Source organism: Lepus europaeus, chromosome 7, assembly GCF_033115175.1.
Source record: "Lepus europaeus isolate LE1 chromosome 7, mLepTim1.pri, whole genome shotgun sequence".
NCBI lineage: Eukaryota > Metazoa > Chordata > Mammalia > Lagomorpha > Leporidae > Lepus > Lepus europaeus.
Window position 1 is genome coordinate 48,790,032 of NC_084833.1, and position 20,605 is coordinate 48,810,636.

At 36.4% G+C, this 20,605-nt stretch overlaps 1 protein-coding gene across 9 annotated transcripts in view; it reads left to right on the forward strand.

Annotated features, from left to right (window-relative positions):
- The window catches only part of SOX6 (SRY-box transcription factor 6), a 666,111-nt gene that overhangs the window by 187,315 nt on the left and 458,191 nt on the right, over positions 1 to 20,605 (forward strand). Inside the window, exon 1 of one of the 9 annotated variants that reach the window (XM_062196444.1) lies at positions 18,712 to 18,750. The exons of the other annotated variants lie outside the window; for them this stretch is intronic. The gene's annotated coding sequence lies outside the window, so the exon portion shown is untranslated. Of the gene's footprint in view, positions 1 to 18,711; positions 18,751 to 20,605 lie in introns of those variants that run through there. 9 annotated transcript variants of the gene reach the window in all.

Below are 20,605 nucleotides of genomic sequence, written 5' to 3' on the forward strand. Positions count from 1 at the left end.
CAATGGTCTGGGCTGAGCTAGACTGAAGCCAGGAGCCTGGAACTCCATGTGGAGGCAGGAGTCCAAGCACTTGGGCCATCATTTGTTGCTTTTCCAGGCACATTAGCTGGGAGCTGGGTCAGAAGTAGAGTAGTTAGGGCCGGCGCTGTGGCTTAACAGGCTAATCCTCCACCTTGTGGTGCCGGCACACCGGGTTCTAGTCCCGGTTGGGGCACTGGATTCTATCCTGGTTGCCCCTCTTCCAGGCCAGCTCTCTGCTATGGCCCGGGAAGGCAGTGGAGGATGGCCCAAGTCCTTGGGCCCTGTACCCGCATGGGAGACCAGGAGAAGCACCTGGCTCCTGGCTTCGGATCAGCGAGATGCACCGGCCGCAGCGGCCATTGTAGGGTGAACCAGCGGCAAAAAGGAAGACCTTTCTCTCTGTCTCTCTCTCTCTCTCTCACTATCCGCTCTGCCTGTCAAAAAAAAAAAAAAAAAAAAAAAAAAAAAAAAGTAGAGTAGTTAGAACTCAGCTGGCACTCCAAAGCTGCACCTTCACTCACTGTACCACAACACTGACCCTGATAAATTATCTTTTTGATTGAAGTTATTTCTACATTAAAAAATTACTTAAGAACCAAAAATGTTTGCAATGAATATGAGAATTATGCAAGTTACCAGGCAGTTGATATGATGGGTAGATATGTGACTTGAGAAATATTTTGATGTCTATTGACCCACTTAATGCTTACAGTTTATTTATTATACTTTGCTTTCCATAAGTGTGTAGGAGTGTGAGTGACATAGCATGAAAGTAATTACTATTCAGAGAGAATAAAATGCAAATGAGATATATAGCTAGATAAAGTCCAGGTTTTAATTTTTGTTATTTTGAAAACAGAACAAGTTATGAATTTCCCCTCAGTTTAAAAGTATAGTTTTTCTTCTTCATAAATAAAAAAGTTGAAATTTGCTTATATTTTTTTTTTAACTTTTATTTAATGAATATAAATTTCCAGTGTACAGCTTATGGATTACAGTGGCTTTCCCCTCCCATAACTTCCCTCCCACCCGCAACCCTCCCCTCTCCCGCTCCCTCTCCCCTTCCATTTGCATCATGATTCATTTTCAATTCTCTTTATATACAGAAGATCAATTTAGTATAAAGGTTTCAACAGTTTGCACCCACATAGACACACCAAGTGAAACATACTGTTTGAGTACTAGTTATAGCATCAAATCAAAATGTACAGCACATTAAGGACAGAGATCCCACATGAGGAGCAAGTGCACAGTGGCTCCTGTTGTTAAAATTTGCTTATATTTTTAATATCCACTTGTATATTGCAATTTGTTGTTTTTGTTAGCTATACAACTTCAACAGAAATTGGAGAAAGTACTTTATCGGTCTACATGCTGAAGAGACATCCATTGCTTGTAACATTTTCATATGTTAATCCTATTCATTAGTATATAATTCTACTTAAGATCAACTTTAATGAATTTGCTTCAATTAGAGATATTCTCACTAGTTTAGGAAACAAATGGATGTTGTGGTACAAATTTTGCTGTTTGCCAGGAAAAAAAAAATCTGGATTTGGAAGAAAATTTTTTATTCAAATATTGCCATATAAATACTGCTTGATTTTGATAAATTACTCTTAAAGGGGGTAATATTTTCAACTTATATTTCTTTTTTTTAATTTTATTTAAGCTATGCACATTTCCTGTATTTCATATATACAGGTTTAGGAACATAGTGAGACTTCCCACCCAATCCTCCCTCCTGCCCATGCTCCCATTCTTCTTTCTCCTCCCTCTCCCATTCCCTCTATTAATTTTTACAAAGATCCACTTTCAGTTTACTTAATGATCATAAAGTTAACCCTACACTAAGTATAAGAGTTCAACAAATAGTATAAAGAAAAAAAAAGAAACACTGTTCCCTAACAGAAGAGACAAGGGCTGTAAATAATCATCAAATCTCAAAATGTTCATTTCACTCCAATACATTACGTTTTAAGTACTCTATTAGTTACCTTGGATCAGGGGAAACATATGGTATCTGTCTTTTTGGGACTGGCTTATTTCACTAAGTATAATGGTTTCCAGTTGCATTCATTTTGTTGCAAAAGACAGGATTTTATTTTTTTACAACTGAGTAGTACTCCATATCTATATCTATCTATACTCCATATATATACATATATATATATACTATAATTTTTTTTATCCAGTCAACAGTTGATGGACATCTGGGTAGATTCCATATCTTAGCTACTGTGAATTGTGCTGCAATGAATATGGGAGTACAGATAACTCTTTCATATGCTGATTTCTTTTGGTTTGAGTAGATTCCCAGGAGTGGAATGGCTAGAGTATATGATAGGTCTATATTTGATTTCTGGGGTATCTCCATACTGTCTTTTTTTTTTTTTTTAAGATTTATTTATTTATTTGAAAGATAGAGTTACAGAGAAGCAGAGAGAGAGAGAGAGAGAGAGAGAGAGAGAGAGAGAAGTCTTGCATCCGCTGTTTCATTCCCCAGATGACCACTGGAGCTACACCGAACCGAAGCCAGGACCAGGAGCCAGGAGCCTCTTCTGGGCCTCCCACATGGGTGTAAGGACCCAAGGACTTGTGCCATCTTCTATTGCTTTCCCAGGCCATATCAGAGAACTGGATTGGAAGTAGAGCAGCCTGGATTTGAACTGCCACCCATATGGGATGCTGGCACTGCAGGCAGCGGTTTTACCTGCTATGCCACAGCACCAGCCTCTCCATACTGTCTTACTGGCTGTACCAGTTTACATTCCCACCAACAGTGGATTAGGGTACCTTTTCTCCCAGATTTATGTTTCTTACATAACCTTTTAAGATATCTCCTTTTTAAAAATTTTCACATTGTTTGAAATGTTTATGGAAAATCTAGGTTGATATTTGATCATCTCTCTTAAACATGTGCTGTACCATTTTGTACTAAGATTTTATTGCTTAAAAAAATTTCTCTCCTGATATTGATGTATATTCTGAATTAAATTTGCTCTTTTTACTTGGAAAACTTTAAATGTAATTTATTTTTTAAAGATCTACTTACTTATCTGAAAGAACTACAGAGAAAGAGAGAGAGAGAGAGAGAGAGAGATCTCCATCTGCTGGTTCACTTCCCAGATGGCTGCAATGGCTAAGGCAGGGCCATCGCAAAGCTAGGAGCTCCCACGTGGGTGGCAGGGGCCCAAGCACTTGGGCCATCTTCTGGTGCTTTCCCAGGCCACTAATAGGGAGCTGGACTGGAAGTGGAGTAGCTGGAACCTGAGCTGGTGCCCATATGGGATGTGGGTATCACAAGCAGTGGGTCTACCCATCACCCCACAAAGCCGTCTCCAAGTGTAATGGTCTTAAGTTGGCAGTTTTTCCCCTAATCCTTGTAGATCAGATCTAGGACATTCTCATTAGGAAATAATCATGTTCAGAGTTTGGGGTGCTAACTGGTTTGTGATAGTAAAGCCCTCTCTTAAAAGAACCGTTTTTAGAGCAAGCCACAATTGAAGAGGCCTTTTAATCTTTAAGAATCTTAAAAAAAAAAAAAAGAATCTATGTATGGCTGGCTCCGCGGCTCACTAGGCTAATACTTCGCCTGCAGCGCCGGCACCACGGGTTCTAGTCCTGGTCGGGGCGCCGGATTCTGTCCCGGTTGCTCCTCTTCCAGTCCAGCTCTTTGCTGTGGCCCGGGAAGGCAGTGGAGGATGGCCCAAGTGCTTGGGCTCTGCACCTGCATGGGAGACCAGGAGGAAGCACCTGGCTCCTGGCTTCGGATTGGCGCAGTGCGCCAGCCGTGGCGGCTATTTGAGGGGTGAACCAATGGAATGAAGACCCTTCTCTCTATCTGTCCCTCTCTCTCTCTGTCTAACTCTGCCTGTCAAAAATAAATAAATAAATAAATAAATAAATAAATAAATGAATCTATGCAGACAGCAGCACATTTAAAATGGTACATATACTTAGTTGTAGGCAAATAATTCCTCAAAAGTTGATTTTGAAATTTTATTATCAGTGATTTTGCAAAATTTCTCTTTCCCTTAAATGACCCCAAATTTGCAACCTAGATCAAATATAATTTAAAATGGATAGAATTCCTAAGAATCTGCTCTAGTGGTCTCTCCTTTCCTCTTCCTTTAACATTTCTATGTGGTGCTTTCTTTTTAGTCACTCACTGTCTTTCTAATATACAGTCACATACACCTTTTTTAAAATTATATTTTGGTTTAAAAATTTTTATTGCATTTACATTAAAATAAGAAAGAATAAAAGATAAAATCTCATGCCCAATTCCACAACTTATTACCTGTTTCATTGTTAACTGCTTATTTGCAGTCCTTGCTCATACCAAGATGAAGCTCTTGGCTCCTAGCTTTGGCCTGACTCAGCCCTGGCTATTGTAGTCATTTGGGGAGTAAATCAACAAGTGGAAGATCTCTTTCTCTGTTTCTCCCTCTCCCTCTTTCTCTCCCTCTATAACTCTGCCTTTCAAATAAATAAATGAATCTTCAAAGAAAGTCTTAATGTAACAGTAATTGGGGTTTTGTAATAAATACTTCCAAAGACAAAGAGCTTGCCATGACCCATATAGACACTTGGGGAAGCCCTGGTGTGTCTTACTTTCTTTGAGTAAGAGCTGCCATTTGGACCTTATTTTATTCTATTTTAAAATCCACTTAAGAGCTCCAAAAATTTTTATATTTGAAATTTTATATTTTGATAAATTATATACAATGTATATTATATATGCTTATATATACAATATTATAATATATGTATTACAGTGTTAAATGATAGAATCAAGCTAATTGACATACTTGTCATCTTTAATATTTATTATTTATTCCTCTTGCCTAAATGCAACTTTGTACTTTTTGATTGGCATCTTTCCTTTTCTCACCTCCACTCTATTTCTCTGCTTCTATGAGTTCAATTGTTTTAGATTCCACATGTTTATAAAAGTGATAACCGGTGGTTTCAGTATTTCTGTAAATTTGGGCCTTATTTTAGAGAGTCTTCCTCTTGGTCTTGAGATATGCCATCTGTAATTAGCCTGAAGTTTTGTTTTTGTTTTTTTTTTCCTTTTTCTGAGGAAGGAGATTGTTCCTGTCTTTTTTTTTTTTTTTTTTAAGGTCTATTTATTTATGTAAAAAGCAGAGTTGGAGGGAGAAACAGAGAGAGAGAGAAAGAGGAGAGAGAGATTAATCTTCCATTCCTAGTTCATTCCTCAAATGATCACAACAGCCAGGGCTGGACCATGCCAAAACTAGAAACCAGGAACTCCATCTGGATCTCTCTCATGTGTGACAGTAGTTGAGCCTTCCTTTGCTGCTTTCCCAGTTGCATTAACAGGGAGCTGGATCTGAAGCAGAGCAGCCAAGATTTGAATGGGCACTGGTATGGATGGCAACATCACAGAGGGTGCCTTAACCTACTGTGCCTCAATGCAAGCCCCTATTCCTGTTAGGAATGGATCCTAACATTTTACTAATAACTGAAGTTTTCTATAGCATTTTTCTTTTATTTGAACGGTGATGGTGGTGAGGTTGGGGGAGAGAGAGAGAGCTAGAGATCTTCCACATGCCAAGATTCACTACCCAAAATCCCTCAACAGCCAGGGCTTGGTTAGGCCACAGTCAGGAGCCAGGAACTCAATCCAGGACTTCCATATGGGTTTCAGGGACCCCAGTACTTGAGCCATCGCTTGCTACTCCCAGGTTGATCCTGGAGTGATCATTAGCAGAAAGTTGGACTGGGAGCAGAGGCAGGACTGAAACTTGGGCATATGAGATGTCCCAAGTGGCAGTTTAACCTGCTGCACCACAGCACCCACTCCTCTGTAGGTTATTTTCCATATCAATTACATCTGTTTGGGTGTTCATAGAATTTTTCTTTTTTAATCTGTGAATGTGGTAGTATTGGCAGGTTTTCTAAACTACTTCGCATAAATGGGATATAACCAACTTGTTCTGAGTGGGTTTTCCTTTATACTGTAGAATTAGTTAATGTTAAAGAGAATTTTGTAATTGTGTTCATAAATGAAATTAGTTGATACTTTTCTTATAGTGTATTTTGTTTTGGAATCAAGAATGTTTCAATCTTTTAAATGAGTTGACAATCATACACATCTTATTGTGAATGGAACTCAAGATACTTACTTCTCCTAGAGGCATTAGCAATTTAAGTTTAAGCTCTAACTGGGAGGAAAAATATTTTTATCATTAAAGTATTTTGAACACCATCCTAATATAGCTGATTTGTGTTGTTTTTGTTGGGTGAGTGTAAGGGGAAAGTTAGGGATAGAGAAAGGGATGGTGAATCATGGAGGTTGCCTCCTTAAGTATTTATCCTAGCACTGCCATTATTTTAGGTGGTTGTTTTTGACTATTTTTGGCAAACTTGTGGTGTAACAATTGAGATTAAGAGGGTAACACATTGAAGGCATTGGTTATGGAAGATATTGATTATAAGAGAAGGCATTAACTAAAGAGGGAAGAAAGCTCTTGCACTAAAGTTGGAATTAAACTTGGTCTGAGATTTAAATACTTAGTCTGTTCATGTGCTTAATATCCTTTATGAAGGCAAAAGAGAAGAGCTTCTTTTTCAAACCCCATAATTGGTTTGTATTAAGTCATTATGACAGCACTCTTCCTGTGAGTCTCTCCTTCAGGCTAATTTTAGTCATAATTTTATCTAAGAAAATCTGGGTAAGTAGGTGTGCCCCAAATGTAATTTGATCCAGGTTTCACTTCCTTTCATCCAATAAAAAATAGTTTAACCCAAATGTTATGGTTAGCTCAAGTATCTGATATGACTAGTGATGCAATTTCTTAAAAAAGAGCATGCTTACTTTCTTCTTTCCTTATCTGTTCTTTTAAATATATGGCTATTTAAAGCAATGCATGGTTTTTGAGACGCTGATACATCAGATACTGGTTATGCAGAGACAGTGTTTTTAAGAGGTTTGGTCTTTTCCTTTTCCACCATTGTTTTCTGTGCCCCTTTCCTTTTCTGATGTCCAAATGCTTTGTTTCTCTTTCTCTTTCCCTCTCTGTCAAAGTAAAGAGAGTTTAAAAGGAAATTTTGAGTTAAATCCAAGCTGTTTCCATTGAGAAGAATTAGTACAGCTCTGTGAACATGGGCCTATTGTTTGTTTAGAACTCAGTGGTGATGAGGGCACAATGCTAGTCTTGATTCTCATATGGACCTACTAACTTCACTATGTTCCATGGTTTTGGATCACTGCTCTAATAATTGATACTTGCTAAACACCAGGTGAGAGGATTTGATTGATGAAAACACTAGAATAACCAGTGCAAATTGCATTCTTGCCTGTTATCACCCTTGTTTATAAAAGGCAAACCCTAATTGAGGGCTTTGTTTTAAAAACAAAATTATTATTAAAATATATTTAAAGGAATGTGGAAAAGTGAAAGGAACTTAAAAGATTTTGTTATACTATTTTGAAGTTTCTCCATTAATTGGATAATTTTTAAGATAGTTTCTTGCCATATCATGTTGTTTCCTTTTTAATATCTTTGGATGCAATATTGAGCTTTGCTGGCCTTTAATTCTTGTTCCTCTGGTTTTAGTGCCAGCTTTGGCAGCCCTCATTGTCAGCACTGGCTCAAATGAAGGAATGGCTAAAGGCTCCTTTTGGAGACCCATTTCACTGGTTATTTTAATTGCTCATGGGAATAATTGCTGAGCAGTGCTATAGGTTAGTAGTTCCCTTGCCACGGGTTTTAGGAATTCTGCCCAGTAATCACTCCTACTTCTGCTGGATGAGTGTTTGTAATTGGAAAGACTAGAAACTGGCTCTAAGTATCTCACTAAAATTATGTGTAGGGTCCCTGTTAGATTAACTCTGGGAAACTGGTACAGTCATTATGTATACTTTATTGATCTTTTGCTTTGTATGGTCAGAAACAAAATTTGTGGAGCCCAAAATCAGCTTCTTAATCATCATATTCTAGAGCACCTTCTTACCTTCAAAACAGTTTGCTTTGCTTTCTTTTTTCATAGTCAAACATATTAGAAGTGAGTGGGCTTAGAAAATTTTTATTTTGAAGCACTGCTATGGTGGCTTTGTCTGCTGTAGTAAAGGACTTCTGGTGTTCTGTAGAATGAAAGTCTCTACATTTCCTAAGATACAGTATGATAAAGAAATTTCTGGATCCAACATCCATTATGTATTTCCTCAAACTTTTCTACTTCTGTGAGTGAAAAATGAGGCTTCTGGGGTAGAAGTTTTTTTTGTTTTGTTTTGAAACCTTTTATTGAGGTATAACTGATTCACAACCACTCAGTATATCAAAATAAATGGTGGACTTGTATAGATCCCATTTTAAGGTTAGCTTGATAGTTGCAATTTTAAAATTGGAAATCAATGAAGATAAAATATGATGAAGTTGTTATTTGTTAGGAGTTTTTCTCACTTATTAAAATAAAAGTGATACCAATTTGAGTAGCTACCTAGTCAGCATTAGTTAAAATGGAACAAAACAAACTTCTGCTGAAGAACTTTGGGAATCATCGAAATGACTTTGACTTTTTTGCTGAAATTGATTACTTTGGAGGCATCATTTCTTCGTCACTCTTCCTCATGTTCATTTTTTGCCATGGAATTTTGCAATGCCATTTCATTTTTGAGAGGGTGCTTGGCTTCACCCCCTTGACACTTGCTTGGATCAATCATTAAGCTTGCTTTGGCCAATGGGGTATTAGCAAATGTGACACATGTAGAGGCTTGTAAAAGCATATGTACTTTTCTGTTCTTACGCTTGTCCTTTACTGTCACCATAGAAGAACAAGCCTGGGCTAGCCTGTTGGAGGATGAGACGTATAGAGTGGAGTGAATTATTCCAGTTGTCCCAACCAAGGTCATCTTGCATCAACCAGCTACAAAACCCATTAATAAGCTCAGCTAAAACCAGAGACATGACCAGCTGACCTGCAGTCACATGAGCTGAATAAATGCTTATTGTTTTAAGCCTCTAAGTTTTGGGGCAGTCAAACTTGCTGTACTTTTTTTTGCCCTAAATGATTAATGTGACCTCAGTTAATCCTCTTTTCAAAAGATTCAACTGGGAAAATACCAGTGATGATCCTGAGTGATTTTTTGCTTTTACAATGACAATATCTATTTTACATTGGCTCCAAGAAACTTCTAGAGCAAACTGCTCAGTGGTACTTGTGAGACTTAAATGGAATGTTTTATCTCTGGGGAATTCTAGAGATATTCTCCACCCACTGTACATATTCATCCCAGGGGTGGGGAACATGGGCCTGTGGGCCATATAGGCCCACAAAATCATTTGCTCTGGACTTGCCAAGGCAACTGCAGGCAGGACTAGAAATTGAATAAATATATAGTGGGCTAGTTTTTAAGTTGATAATTTTGTATGGCCTGTGAATGATGTTATAAATATCCAAATGGCCTTCTGCAATGAAGATGTTCCCCACCTCTGAAAGGTGTGGTAGCCTTGTAAGGCACAGAACCATTTATTTAGTCATAATGAAAGATAAGACAGATAATGCAAGTAGGAAAAGTATTTGGGTCAAGTTTGTATAATAGGAAATACAAATGACAATACAGTCATGTGCCACATAATGACAGTTTGGTTAACAATGGGCTGCCTGTACCACAATGGTCCCCAGAGAGTGTATTGCCTAGTGATATCACAGCTAACTTAGTCTGTTTATCTACATTCTATGATGTTTGCATGATGAGGAGATCATCCGATGTCCCATTTCTCAGAATGCATCCCTCTTGTTAAGAAACACTCAACTGTATATCTTTTGATAAGTGCAACTTTTGACAAGGAAGAGGTAATCATGAGTCAGAAAAACAGAGGGGGTAAGAATGAGGCTCAGAAAAGGGGAACTCAATTTCCCTTTGGGCCATTTGAAGAAAACACATTGTAAAAATTAGTGCTGTGAACAAAGATTGAGCTTTCAAATCTTAACTCTGTTTACACTCTGCAAGCTTACTTTTACTAAAGAGGGGAGAAAAGGTTGAATAATAAGTGGCAGAGGTGGTTTTTTTAGGGTCATGGTTCTTTAGTTTGTTCTTTGTGCTTGGAAATCAAATGACTCTTGTCTATTCTAATTTTAGACTTTATATAGCATTGCTATTTCATTTACTTTCTTTTATGATAGGAGGAAGTCTGCTTTTTAGTGATTATATAAAAAAGTAGCTAGCTGAGAGTCCTTTGGCCAGAGGAAAGGCATTATGGAACACATCTTAACAGTTAGGGCCCTTCATTCATCTGGAGCTGTACTAGGAGAAGAGGTGTTGGTTGGATGAGGGACCTATACTTGGTTAATTCAGCATATTACTTGGAAAGGTCCTTATTATTTTGCACAGCAGTGTGGTCACCTGGCGGTAGGTCATTAGCATTTTAGTCTTCTTTCTCTCACAACAATGCACAACATGCTAATTAGAGGATTCTGAAAGCTAAGTAACCTGTTTTAAAATCAGACATTTTAATTTGCAGCTTTAATGGCTGTTTTTATAATAACTGGCTTTATTGGGGGTAAAAGCACTTCTCATGTTCCACTAGCAAGGCAGAGTATAACAGAAGCTGACAAAATTAAAAACCTCATAATGCGACCTTTGCCTGGGATAAAAGGCTGTTTCATAACAATTTCCTTTTGTTCTTTGTTTAAGCCATTACTTTAAAAGGAGCCTCCGATTAATCTAAGTAAATGCATCATTACAGTACTAATCCATGTCCTTCTGTCAGTGTCTGTTTTAATTAAATAAGAAATGCTAGCAGAAAGATATCACGCACAAAGCTGTGATTGGAGAAAGAAGCACTGGTTGATCAAGGAAAAGATTAAAAAGGGCTTTACTGTTTTGTCCATTTGCATAACTCCAGATGCCACAGTGTTTCAGGTTGAAAAGAAAACTTACAAAAGAATTTAACACATTCCATTCTTATAGATTTAAAATGATGAGATTTACCAATGAAATTCTAATCATCCAATTCATCACAGGTTAGACATTCCAAAGCAAGGAGCAGAACAGCTTGGGATGTGTCCTTTAAACCTTTTATGCAAGATTGTGTTGTAATTATGAAGACATACTTGCGATTTGCATGTATTTCTCCTTATTTTACATGAGATTGACACTAAAGCCAGGTTTTGAACATATGTCCAATAGGATTTGTTTTTCCTCTTTTAATATGTCTTGCAACTTATAATATATGTTTTCTTCTTAATGGTTTTCTATTGATAATATTAAGAATTTAGTTGCTTAGTTAGTTGTTAACAATGAAAAGTAACTTTAATAAGTGCTCATAAAATGCATATTGCTACATGGATACAGAGAAGCTCTTCTTAGCAGAAGAGTTGCAGAATTCCCGCAGTGAGGGCTTTCTCCATATACAGGCCATTATTTGATGTAATGAAAAGAGAAAGTGTGCAACAGTGAGATTGTTAATTAATTTAGCCTAACAAGATGAAGATAAATGAAGCAAAGCACAGACTGAATGAAGCAAGAGGTCTTATTTACAATTTAATATATTTTTATATAATGCAGATTTCATTTGGTAAGAAACAAAATGACCCCCACCCCAAATACTGGCTAGCAACAATGTACATCCCTCCCCCACAATTTAACACTAAAATCCTGGCCTGACTTTACAGAAAACATGTACTGTGGCTGTGTATAGAAGACACTTTTACAGTGTGTAAACAGTGCTTTTCTACTGCTAAGAATCCTACACTAGTTAACCTTTAACTTCAGTATTTTATTATCTGCACTATAGACTGGGGATAGCCATAGGAATCATTATCTGGAAATCTTCGGTTTTCTCGTTCTGTGGGTTATCCCAAGACATCTTGCTTAAGTTATTTAATAATCATTTTATTTTAATCTTCTTTTCACCAAAGGGAAAAAAAGCTCAAAAGTAGGAAAAGAAAAAGCTGTGTGCCTTTTTACATGTGCTTGAATCTGTAGTGCTTGTATAGAATTCTTAAATTAGCATTATTTTTTAAAGTCTCCCTTTCAGAGATTAATGAGCTTTATCCAGTATTTGACCTTTTATCATTCTTGTTTTCTGCTCAGAAGTACTTCCTTCCTTCCTACTGTAGCCAGAAAAGACTGTCTCTTATCTTATGTTACTGTAGGCAGTGGTAACAGGGCTCTGTACAAATGGTGTTATTATGGTCACTATGTTTTTATCTCAGGGGTCATGAACAAATCCATGCAACTGCTTCTAAGGATTTCAATAAATAGGACTTTTTATCCAGACAATCGCCTTTTATGTTACTTTTAAACAAAACTACTAGTCCATCAAGAGTTTCAAAAGAAAACAATTCTACAGAGTGCCGGTATGGCCGCACAGACCAATCATCATGGCACCCATTCTCCAGTCCTTTATTTTTCAAGTCCACAACAATAGGTTGTTGATTCAATGGACAAGACCAGAACAATTAAGTTCTCTGTTTAGCAGCAGTGCAGCATTTTAATGCCCTTCTCTAATAATGGTCTCATTATTGTTATTCTAAGACTGGGCCTCAGGAGGAGGAATATTTGCTGGAGGTACGTCATTATTTTGCAAATTTCGATTAGCTCATCATGTTGTCTGTAGTGTGAAAATCGTAGCTAATTAGGGCAGCCAGTTAGACTACCAGCTTTTGAGCTTATGAGTTAAAAGGTAGCATACTTGATAGGCCAGTGATGTGAAAAAGGTGGTAAAAAGGAGGATTAGAGCAGTTGCCTTAGTAACTCCAACTTCCATCTGTGAGGGAACAATGGACTTGTGTTTCTCCCCCACCTTGGTGTAAAAATTGGTTTTGTTTTGAAAGGACAGGGTTCTTTTTATGGCAATCTGGAATTCAGCCCAACTGAGTGTAGTTTTAGTTGTTAGGAGAGACCATTGGGGATAGGAAAGATGAAAGGTCATGGTGAGCTTCAAGGACATGAAAGGTTGTTGTCTCATGTAACAATGGTGGATTGTTTTTTTTTTTTTTTTTTTTTCCTAATATTTCTAGCCAACCCCTATGTCAGGTGATGGAACAAATACCTACAGTTTAGTCAGGTGAAACAGGAGGGGTGGGGGAGGGGGAAGAGACAAATGGAGCAAGTGAGAGTTTGTAATTTGCTGAAAAATGTAATAATAAAAGGGTGACTCCAATTTGCTTTTGTTAAACAAAGTGATAATTTTTTGTTACCATCTTTTACATTCCAGTGTGCTTTGGATGGTTTGTCTCCATGGGCCATCACATCTCTGGGAAGCTCTCCAATGTGTTAGGAAATGTAATTTAAGCTTTCTGAACTCCCAGGAGGACCAGTGATGTGATACTTAACAATAAATTCAGTTGTTGTGGCTTTCTCACATTATTGGTGCTCTTAAAAGGTTTTCCTTCAAATGCACACTGAATAAAATGAATGGTAAATATGAAAGAAATTTGTTTCGCCACTCTACAGGGTTTTATCATAAATTCTATGACTTCCATCACAGAAAGTTTACAGGAAACTGTTTAGATGTTGCTACAATGCAACACAAATTTTTCCTATGCACATAAGAAAATTTAAAGAGCTACTGGGGGCTTTGTATACAGAAGAGGTGATAGAAAAGGATTGAATACAGTGTTATTTCTTAAAAACTCTCAAAACCAAATCACCCTCTCTGGGTCTAAAATATTTTTATTTCTGCAAAATGAGTGACTTCAATTTTCCTTCTATAGCAATACTAAAATGTTTTGTTGTGACTTTGATTGTTGGTGTGTGTGTTTTAAGAACCAAAAGGAGAATAGGAACAAGTGTATTTTATCTTTCTTAAGAAAAAAAAAAGATCAATTTTGATGATCTAAGAACCTTCATTTTTTTTTTTCTCTATTGTCCCACAACAACCTTTGTATGACTGAAGCTGGACTTGGTCCAGGGGGTTGGGAAGATTTTCAAATTGTCTTTTAATCTTGGGTCTTTGTTTTCTTTTTCCAGCAAACCATCCTTATTGTCTTAGCCTTTATTCTTTTGAGAAGCTACATTCTTTTAATTTATTATAGCTACCTCATAGATGATATAAAATATCATGCAACTTCAGAGCTTTTAAGGACCTTTTGAGATCATCTAGTCCAAATTCCTGTTTGAAAAATAAGAAAAGTGAGACTGGAAAGTTGCAATGACTTGCCTAAGGTAACTCAGCTAGTTGGAGATAGATAAATGATTGCTATTTGCAGTGCTGTTTAGATATGAAAGCCTGAAATCCAATGAAGAATGAAACAGCGTTACGTGAACATGTCTGACTAGTTCACATGCCATATTTTAGTGGCTGAGGGGAATTGGAACAAAGCCAGCATCTAGTAAGGTTCTGCTTTTTTGTAGCTACTAAAAGTCCATTTCTTTAAATTTCTTTTGTTTTATTCTGTCAAAAACAAAGCAAGAAAACCTGAAACCCCTCAGCAGAAGTGGAGAGAGATGTGCTCTAAGGTAGTAGTGTAGATTCCAGAGTCTTGAAACCTTTCTTGATACAAACACTGAGATACTTTCATGCATATCATTATAATATACAATTTAAACACATCTTATTTCCAATGTGGCAAATTAGTTAGCTGTTCTGTTTCTTAGTTTTTATATCTTTAGAAATGAAACTGATGTTACTCAATTTTTTAGATGAATGAGTCATAAGAATTGCCATATGATTAAAAAAATGCAATGTATATTTGGCATAATATCATAAAACTGTTAATTTGTGCTTTATTCAAACATAGATATCCCAAACAAATACAGATCATCATATTTAGATCAATATAAGTGCCTTGGTTTATTTTTGGAATCATTCCGAAAATATTTAGAAATTTTAGACCATAGTTCAGCATAAAGGGGAAAATGAAATAATCTACAATTTCACCCTATTACTTCATACTAATAAATTTACTGCCTAGTAACATTTTGATATATTTTAGTCTTTTATCTGTGTGTATATATGAGGTGAAAGAACATGTCTAACTTGCTTACTGCCTCCTCTCTGATGTCCAGAACAGTGCCTGGCTCATAGTAGGTACTCAAAAAATAGTTGTTGAGTAAATGAAAGAAAAATTGTAAAGTTTGGCCGTACTGTAGGTACAATTTTATATTTAAAAAGTCATTTTATTGGATTTTTCTATCTTAATTGTCTTTGAGAAAGTTTTAGATCAGTACATCATATATCATCATATGGATGACCAGTTTTTTTTTTAACCATAAAATTTTTGATGTGTAACTTTCCATTATTATAATACGAAAGTTAATCTATAAGAATATCTTCTGTTTATTATTAAAGTGGTAAATTTTTTAAATTGATTAAAAATTCCCTCTTGATTTTAGTACCTCACAAAACCTCATCATGTCCCTGAAGTCTTAGCTTAAATGCCATTTTCTGGGGCTGGCACCATGGCTCGCTTGGTTAATCCTCCGCCTGTGGCGCCGGCATCCCATATGGGCGCCGGATTCTAGTCCTTGTTGCCCCTCTTCCAGTCCAGCTCTCTGCTGTGGCCCGTGAAGGCAGTGGAGGATGGCTCAAGTGCTTGGGCCTCTGCATGGGAGACCAGGAAGAAGTAACTGGCTCCTGGCTTTGAATCGGCACAGTGCTGGCTGTAGCGGCAATTTGGGGAGTGAACCAATGGAAGGAAGACCTTTCTCTCTCTCTCTCTCTCTCTCTCTCTCTCTCTCTCACTGTCTATAACTCTACCTGTCTAAATAAATAAATAAATAAATAAATAAAATACCATTTTCTTAGTGAGGTCGTCCTGTTTGAAATTGCAGTCCTCCAAACACTCTTGATCTCTCTAATGCTTTTTCTATAGTCTTTACCAGCTTTTTTTTAAAAAAGATTTTTCTTTCTTTATTTGAGAAATAGAATTAGAGAGAGAGAGAGAGAGAGACAGAGAGAAAGAGAGAGAGAAAGGTTTTCCATCTGCTGGTTCACTCCCCAAACAGTCACAATGGCCAGAGCTGAGCTCAATCCAAAGCCAGGAGTCAGGAACTTCCTCCGGGTCTCCTGCTCAGTTGCAGGGACCCAAGCAATTGGGCTGTCTTCCGCTACTTTCCCAGGCCATAAGCAGAGAGCTGGATTGGAAGTGAAGCAGCTGGAACAAGAACCCAAGCCCATATGGGATGCTGGTGCCACAGGCGGAGGCTTCGCCTACTATGCCAACTTCACCAAGTTACTATGCTACCACTGCCAGCCCCTTTTCCAACTTTTTATATATATCTTGTAGATCTCTTAAATTTATTGGCCTTCTTTTCTGTTAGAGTGCTCAATGATAGCAGAGGATTTTTGACTGTTTTTGCTGCTCATATTCTTGGACAACACCTTGAACACATAGGTGCTCAACAGTATTTATTGAATGAATTTATTTACTTAAAAGAAGGAAGTGTATATTTTAAGTTAAGTATCACTCCTTTTTTTCTTCACGTGGACAATTCTTGTCAATTAGTTGTCTAAGGAGTCTCATTTTTTCTCAGTTTCAATATATCCATATTATCCAGAAAAATTAAATATTAGCTCATGACTGAATCCTAGACCAATGTTGGACAATAAATGTTATGTAACAAATGACCCGAATTTTTGCCACTTGAAGTCAATCTGAACTCCAGCTTTAGGTGGATGGTTCTGGGTGAGACATGTCACCAGTGTCCTCCAGATGGTCCCTTTCCTCATCTGGAAGTCCTTCTGGTAAGCCTCTCAAGGTTTAGGTCTGACCTGGGCAAACTCAGGGTAATCTGATTGTTTATCTGTGTTTTGGGATGCATTTACCTTAGTCTGCCTCTAACTGATATTGCTCCTATTCTTGAAACTTCTTTAGTAAAGACATTTCACAAGCTATTTTTACTTTTTTCACTAGGTACAATTTATAGTTTCTTTTAAAAATAATGTGAAGTGGTAAAAAATCCCCACAGGTCCTTTGTGAAAGTGTTAATTGTAGCTTTTTACACAATAGCAATTTACATAGCTGTAGTATCTTCTATGTTTACATGATATTTAGCATTTCAAAGTTCTTCAATAAAAGTGATTTTGTTTCACTACCTCCCCTCCCCCCAAAAATAATCCCTATGAAACACAGAGAATATGGTTTGTTATATTTATTTTACAGAGAGGAATTGAGGCATGAAAAGTTGAGACTTAGTCTAGATAATAAGTCTAGGTAGTAGTAGAGAGGCCATGTACTGCGTGTGCTGTTTATTTGCCTGTTTTTTAGTCACTTTAACCTTCTCTCCAATCATCTTATTGTTGACCTTTCTTAATAGATTCTATGAAAATAACCACAAATGATTAGAACTAAATTTTTTAAAAATTAATTTTACCTTATCTGCTCTTCTACTTCTCAGTGAATTTTCTTTTAGCTTTTCATGATTCTTCTTCACTTTCTATAGTCGTCATCTTTTCCTTCAGTCTGACCGAGAACATGAGCAATTTGTAAAACCATTGGCTTCTGTGTCTGTTGTTTTACCTTTTAGCTAGTTGTTCATTTCATACCTCAGGTTGTGACTAAATAAGTCCTGTTCATTATAGCAGATATGGAGCAGACTGATAAGGGTTTGCTAGGAAGGGGACTGCCTTGGAAGAAAGTTAATACATCAGACAAAATATAGTAACTAAAAGACCAGTGGACAGTGGACACAGTAAAAATCTGTGGAAAGGAGAGATAAAATAGGAGATTAAAGTGTTTCATAAGATGGATCAATCAACCAACCAAAGAAACAAAAAGCTAAAACAAAAACAAAAAACACAGAAACAACAATCCTCTGACAAGTGGCACTTAGAGATTTAGCACACAAAAATCTAAAGACCATAGATACCAAGTGGCATGAAAGGACGGATTCCATCTTCTGGATAGTGTGTGTGTGGAGAATTACCAAGGCCATGGAGGAATCATGGCCTTAGATGGACTAGTACACTAACATACAAGGAAAACAAGGGAAAATTTTAGTTACTGGAATCAAGGCAAAAGGTCAAGGTCAAGCTAGTAATGAGTAAATAATTTCATTCTGGGTCCCAAAGGACCTCTTTTATATGAGGTCAGAAATGGTCCTGGAGCTATTGTTCTCAAATTGTAAATGTAATTAAGAATTACCTGTTGTGCTTAGGGTTTCTGAAGAGAGGCTTAGGTGTGTATACTTTTCACAAGCATTATTCTGATGCAAGTACTTATAGATCACATTTGTAGAAAATAGATATAAGGCCTATGATGGCATTTTTTGTAGGATAAGGGACCAAGTGACAACAACTATTGAGAGAAGAAGCATTTGGAAAAAATCTTTTGTGCTCAGGGTTGATTTGTATTTATCTGCATGTAAGAAAGCAATAATCATAGGCTGCCATGCACTGGACTGGTGTGCTAGAAGCCTATTGGGTGTTTCTTTCCATGTATCTTGTTGCTAGTGTTTATGACCTGAGTGCTTTTGTAACATGTAGCAAATATTTATAGCTTTTAGTGAAAAAAAGATCAGGCTAATTTTTTGTTTGTGGCTATTCTAAACTGTCCCTCATTTTTACTTTCCATTTGTTACCTACATTATTAAATTTCCTCTTTCCTTTCCGTTTTCATAAATTGATTAGCATGTGTTGAGAAGACTGCTGTAATGCTAAGGGTTAACCAGAAGAGAATTACAAATGAACTATCTAGAAAGTTGATTATTAATCCAGCTAGAGAAGAAATATCCTTTTACTTAGCAAGAATGAGTATCTGAAGCGCTGATAATATTGTTCAAGCAGTGGGGTGGAATGGCAGAGCTTGGTAAGTAAAACAAAACTTGGAATTAATCTTTTATATCCTTTGTAAAAATAAGTCAAATGTTGTTATATTTAAACAATTAGGTCTAATACGAATTAACAGGCTGCTGTAATGAATCTAAAAAGTTCCAAAAGTGATTGTTAATGAGATCCCCATACGGGCTATCGGCAGACGTTAACTCAAAGTATTTACATAAGCAGATAAATATATTTAATTTTGAATATTTATAAAATTACATGATTAGATTTGTGATTAAGAACAAGGAAGTGGGCATGGAGGAATGATTACTGAAACAATCCGAGTCTAAACCTCAAGTAATATAAACTAAAGAATCTTGAGCGACAAACTGTTTCTATCTGCCTTTTGTTTTCTTTCAAGAGAGCAAAGTTCTGGGTTCTTAAGTATTAAAATATAATTTAAAGTGTAATATTTAAATCAAGATTCAGTGAGGTGTTTTTTAGACTTGTGGATAACAAGCTGTACAGGTTCTGGTATTTTAGGGGTCCCAGTAGTTATTTCATTGTGATGTTTAATTTAAAAAACTTTCTAAAGACAGTTTTTATTGTATTTGTGAATTGGAAGGGAAGAGAAATGAGAGGATCCGTGCTATTTGTTCAAATAAAATTAAGCAGAAAGATATGATTTTATAATGTTCTTTCACCAAAGACTGTTATGCCTGCTATGGAAGAAATTTTGATGTCAACATTCAGTTGTATAAGATTGAAGTTTTGCATGAATTACTTGATATTACAAAGATGAGCCTTTAAAACAGTATGGATTGTACTGAATACTATTGAAGCTTTATGTAATCACAGATCATGTCAATGGAGAATTGTTCTTAGAAGTTAATCAACATATTAAACTTCCTTTAAATTGCAGTTGTGTATCAACAAATGTAAATTTTTAACTTTTCTTTAAAAATGTATCTTCAGTGATAATAAAAATAACTCATTAACTTTTTTTATTTAATGCTTAAATGAGCACAAACAAGTATCTTTTTCAGAAACTATAAATTCAGTGTTTGAAATATTTGTTACATGTGTATATGTCTTTGTGAATGTGTATTTTTGAGCACCATTTTAACTCTATACATTAAACTTTTTTTTTTTTTTAGTTCTAATGTTTGGCCTATATTTGGAACTATAGTATGTGAAATAATAAATGTGATAGTTAACATATATTGAGCTCTTGTGTGCTAACTGCTAGGTTTTATCTTATTTCATCCTCATATTAACAATGTGGCTAAAAACCTATGAAGATTATAGTGTATGCTAGAGCAAAAGATGAGCTGATTAAAAAGCCTCTCACATCTAATTTTAGAGAAGAAAGGCCCAGGAACAATAAGGTGTAAAAAAGGAGATCCCTAAATTCTATGCCCTTGTCTTTCTCAGAACTGAGAAGATTTAATGGGATCCTTGGGAAAGAAGGGGGGTGGGGGTAGGTGGGGAATGAACCAGCAGATTCTTAGCATTCAATATTTCTTTAAAAAAACTTTATTATGAAGCTTTCAGTCATACAAAAATGTATATAGTATAATAAATTTTTGTGTATTAAGAAATAAAAACATTATTAATTCAGTTGAAACCTTTCCCAATTTTATATCCCCCTGTCTTCATGCCAGAGTTAACCACTTTTTTGAATTTGGTGTTTTTTATTCCCACACTTTTCTTTCTACTTAGGTTTAAATCTCAGTTTCATTGTATAGTAGGGAAAAAAACCTACCTACCTTTCTTTAGGATCCAAGAAAGATCCTTTCTTGGCCTCCTATTATACTTTTAAAAAAACAAACAAATCTTTCTAACATAAAAAGTGCTGACCCATGGAATCTGTCCCCTTCATTGGCAGCCTTAGCTCTTGC